We start from the raw sequence: 4695 nt of genomic DNA, 5'->3' as shown, positions 1-4695 counted from the left end.
GCTCTCAATTCTCTGCTCTCCTGCGCCTGACAGCATACACCAGCAACACCCCCCATTCTGACAGCTTGGCACGTTTTGGGTATTTTTATTTATTTTGTTTTTATAAAAATAAGCTTTTTACTGTGTTTCATCATACACGCTTTTTGTTACATCGTAATATATTTTACCTATAGTATAGCCAACAGTAACATAAACTGATTACTAGCCAGGCGATGGCTGCATGATGCAGCCAGTCAGAAGCAACTGCAGCAACTTGAAGGGGACCTTTGATCACATGGTTTTTGTAAAGTTCATGCAGTCGACATGTAGGCAACACACTTTGAAAGGTGTGACCAACAATGGTCACCAACCTAGCAAAATGTATCCGCTCGATCATTTCCATTGGCATCACCAGCGGAAGATCATTTTCTCTGTTACTGTCCTATATGTACTTGTCCATTCCCATTGTGTCATTGTTCCAATGAAGACCGTTGATGGAGGCTGGAACTTTAATAAAATAATGAGTTTTTCATGGTGAGTGAGCATTGCTGTAACGGATCTCGTCCTCCTCTTCTGAGGAGGAGTAGCGAGAAGGATCGGAGGACCAATGTGAAGCGTGGTAAGTGTCCATAATGTTTAATCAAAAGCAATAGAACACTGGAACAAAATAATAAACGTGAATAAACGAAACAGTCCCGTGTGGTAACAAACACTGACACGGAAGACAAACACCCACAACTCAAAAATGAAACCAGGCTACCTAAGTATGATTCTCAATCAGGGACAACAATTGACAGCTGCCTCTGATTGAGAACCATACTAGGCCGACCACAGAAATACCAAATTATAGAAAAACGAACATAGACAACCCACCCAACTCACGCCCTGACCATACTGAAACAAAGACATAATAAAAAAACTAAGGTCAGAACGTGACAATTGCACCTTTTCCTTTTCAATGATAGCTTTGCAATGGAAAAATCGATGCTCACTTAAAGTTCATATTCAATTTAGAATTATTAACACAATGTTTAGCATATTTATATATTTTTCATTTCTTTAATACACATGATTTCCAATGTTCTATTTGTGACACGTAAGGTGTGGGTTGATGGTCACTAGACTTGATACTGAAACTTACAGATTATTCTAATATCTGTTGATAGTGATTGACGCCAGACTGGAGGTCCAAGTACAAGGACAGAGGATACACTGATTATTCACTGTTGTATTGAATTGATGACATTGTGTGATTCTGTAGCAGCTGACAAAGTAACTGCCGTTTTGTTTGGACTTCATACAAGCCTCTTGGACTGGTGTTTACAGAACATTTGGTGCTGTCTGATTAGGATATAAAGGGCCTGTTTCAAAGAGGCCAGTTAGACATTTTCTCTGCTTCTGTGCTGGGAGGTGTCTGCCTGTTGCAACTTGTAATAAAGCGGATTGACTTTTTGATTGACTATGTCTGTGACTGCTCTTCTCTTTTGTTGACCTAGAAATTCCTATTACAAGTTGATTTCAACTCCAGGTAAAGATATTGTGACCTTGATCTTCATGTTCATGTTCCTTTGCGAAAATGGCGTGGGGCTCAAACGTATCGTTAAAGGCACTTTCATTGATGGCTTGGGTTTATATTGGTCTAACACTAGCCCAGCTCAACACTGGAAAAGGCAACTTTAATGCGGGTGAGGCCAACCAAGGTTTTACCAGTAAAGGTCTGGCATATGATGGTCATGATTCTAATGCTGAAGCTTCTGTACCATCAAATTACCTGGGAAGTGAAATGGCCATTGACCCACGTGTTTGGAAATACCTCAAAGGTAAGAATGTGCCGGCAACTGTCATTGATTTGTAAAGTAGGCTAGGCTACACCATCTATTTAGTAGGCCTCTATTTGACCTATGTTACTTGATCATGTGCAGAGTGAAGGTGTCCAATTTAAGATTTAAACTACACAAAATTGTCTGTTTTAAGTTATGTATGGTTTCAAACTTAGTTTTTTGCATAGTCACCTAGCCCAGACATATTATTGAAAGTCTGGACAAAACATGGGTTTTCTTCTCATATTAAACCTAAAATATGTACAAAATCTATATTTGTATCAGCTATCAAACCATATAAAGGATCAACATCCTAATTATCCTACCCCCACCCCTCATAGAAAATGTAGTGTTCATTTCCCATATACCTTTTTCAAATAATGTCTTTCCACATGTAAATAAATGTTTTATTTGTTCATGTTTTAGTTTTTCAGAAGAGTCCTAAAAGTGGAAGGCAGTCTCATGTCAACCAGCCTTTGTATCACTGTGGCAATGCACATCTCTCCATTCGGTTTTCAATGATTCGGCAGGCTGAGCTCTATTTCGTAGAAGGTAGGTAAAAAACTCAATATTTTTATTGACTAGAAACATGTTTAATTGCTTATTAATACCTTGAAGCTTTACCGCTTGCTTTATAATATAAGTAGTATTTTTATAATTTCTTAATTTCTTAAAAATAATATACTCTACAGGCATAAAAGTTTCAGAGAGGGATCTCTGCTAGTTTTAGAGATATGATCCCATTTTCAAGCATTACCAACAGTGAATGTGAAATTGGATTCAAAATGGTCGCCTTCTGCTGGTGATTTGCAGGATGTGCAATGATACAAGTAAAAGGAGGGCTGTGATTGGTTACATTGCCTACCATGTCAATGTCTCTGTATGAAATGGGCCATTGCTTTAAAACTATAGAGATGCCACTCTGGAACTTTGATATGCCCCTAGTAAAGTATATTATGTTCAACAATATATTGAACAGTTTTTCTATATTCATGTTTTCATTCAATTAATGTAAGAAAATTGATATTAAAATCAATACTACTCATCTGTACTAATACAGACAAACATTATGGAGTTAAAGGAGGCCTGGGTAAATGTTTCAACTTCAATAAATAATTTCTCAATTATAATTTTAGAAAGAAATGTCATATGTCAACAATCCTTCCTCCAAAATACCATTCTATGGATCATTTTTCCAAAATCATGGTATTTTTTTGTCCCATTACTGTGAGGAATCAACCAAGAGGCTGTCGCTCTTCTCCACAATATAATTTAAACAGGGACAGTACACAATCAAATCAAATCAAATTTATTTATATAGCCCTTCGTACATCAGCTGATATCTCAAAGTGCTGTACAGAAACCCAGCCTAAAACCCCAAACAGCAAGCAATGCATGTGTAGAAGCACGGTGGCTAGGAAAAACTCCATAGAAAGGCCAAAACCTAGGAAGAAACCTAGAGAGGAACCAGGCTATGTGGGGTGGCCAGTCCTCTTCTGGCTGTGCCGGGTGGAAATTATAACAGTACATGGCCAAGATGTTCAAATGTTCATAAATGACCAGCATGGTCGAATAATAATAAGGCACAACAGTTGAAACTGGAGCAGCAGCACGGCCAGGTGGACTGGGGACAGCAAGGAATCATCATGTCAGGTAGTCCTGGGGCATGGCCCTAGGGCTCAGGTCCTCCGAGAGAGAGAAAGAAAGAGAGAAGGAGAGAATTAGAGAACGCACACTTAGATTCACACAGGACACCGAATAGGACAGGAGAAGTACTCCAGATATAACAAACTGACCCTAGCCCCCCGACACAAACTACTGCAGCATAAATACTGGAGGCTGAGACAGGAGGGGTCAGGAGACACTGTGGCCCCATCCGAGGACACCCCCGGACAGGGCCAAACAGGAAGGATATATCAACAACTCACACAATATTGAAGTGTAATGTTGCTGGATTTAACAAGACTGCTAGTAGAAACAGACATGACCGTAGCTACATGAGGACACCGAGGTCCGGAACTCTGTAAAAAAAATAATAATAATGATACAATAAATATTTTTACACTACCGTTCAAAAGTTTGGGGTCACTTAGAAATGTCCTTGTTTTTGAAAGAAAAGCACATTTGTTGTCCATTAAAATAACATCACATTGATCAGAAATACAGTGTAGACATTGTTAATGTTGTAAATGACTATTGTAGCTGGAAACGGCTGATTTTGAATGGAATATCTACGTAGGTGTACAGAGGCCCATTATCAGCAACCATCACTCCTGTGTTCCAATGGCACGTTGTGTTAGCTAATCCAAGTTTATCATTTTAAAAGGCTAATTGATCATTAGAAAACACTTTTGCAATTATGTTAGTACAGCTGAAAACAGTTGTTCTGATTAAAGAAGCAATAAAACTGGCCTTCTTTAGACTAGTTAAGTATCTGGAGCATCAGCATTTGTGGGTTCGATTACAAGCTGAAAATGGCAAGAAACAAAGGACTTTCTTCTAAAACTCATCAGTCTATTCTTGTGCTGATAAATGAAGGCTATTCCATGTGAGAAATTGTGAATAAACTGAAGATCTCATACAGCCCTGTGTACTACTCCCTTCACAGAACAGCACAAACTGGCTCTAACCAGAATAGAAAGAGAACAAGTACATTAGTGTCTAGTTAGAGAAACAGACGCCTCACAGGTCCTCAACTGGCAGCTTCATTAAATAGTACCCACAAAACACCAGTCTCAACGTCAACAGTGAAGAGGTAACTCTGGGATGCTGGCCTTCTAGGCAGAGTTGCAAAGAAAAAGCCACATCTCAGACTGGCCAAAGAAAATAAAAGATTAAGATGGGCAAAAGAACACAAAGTCGCCTCTTCACTGTTGACGTTGAGACTGGTGTTTTG

Source organism: Oncorhynchus clarkii, chromosome 32 (genome assembly GCF_045791955.1).
Source record: "Oncorhynchus clarkii lewisi isolate Uvic-CL-2024 chromosome 32, UVic_Ocla_1.0, whole genome shotgun sequence".
Taxonomy (NCBI): Eukaryota; Metazoa; Chordata; class Actinopteri; order Salmoniformes; family Salmonidae; genus Oncorhynchus; species Oncorhynchus clarkii.
Note: the sequence above shows the minus strand (reverse complement) of the source record.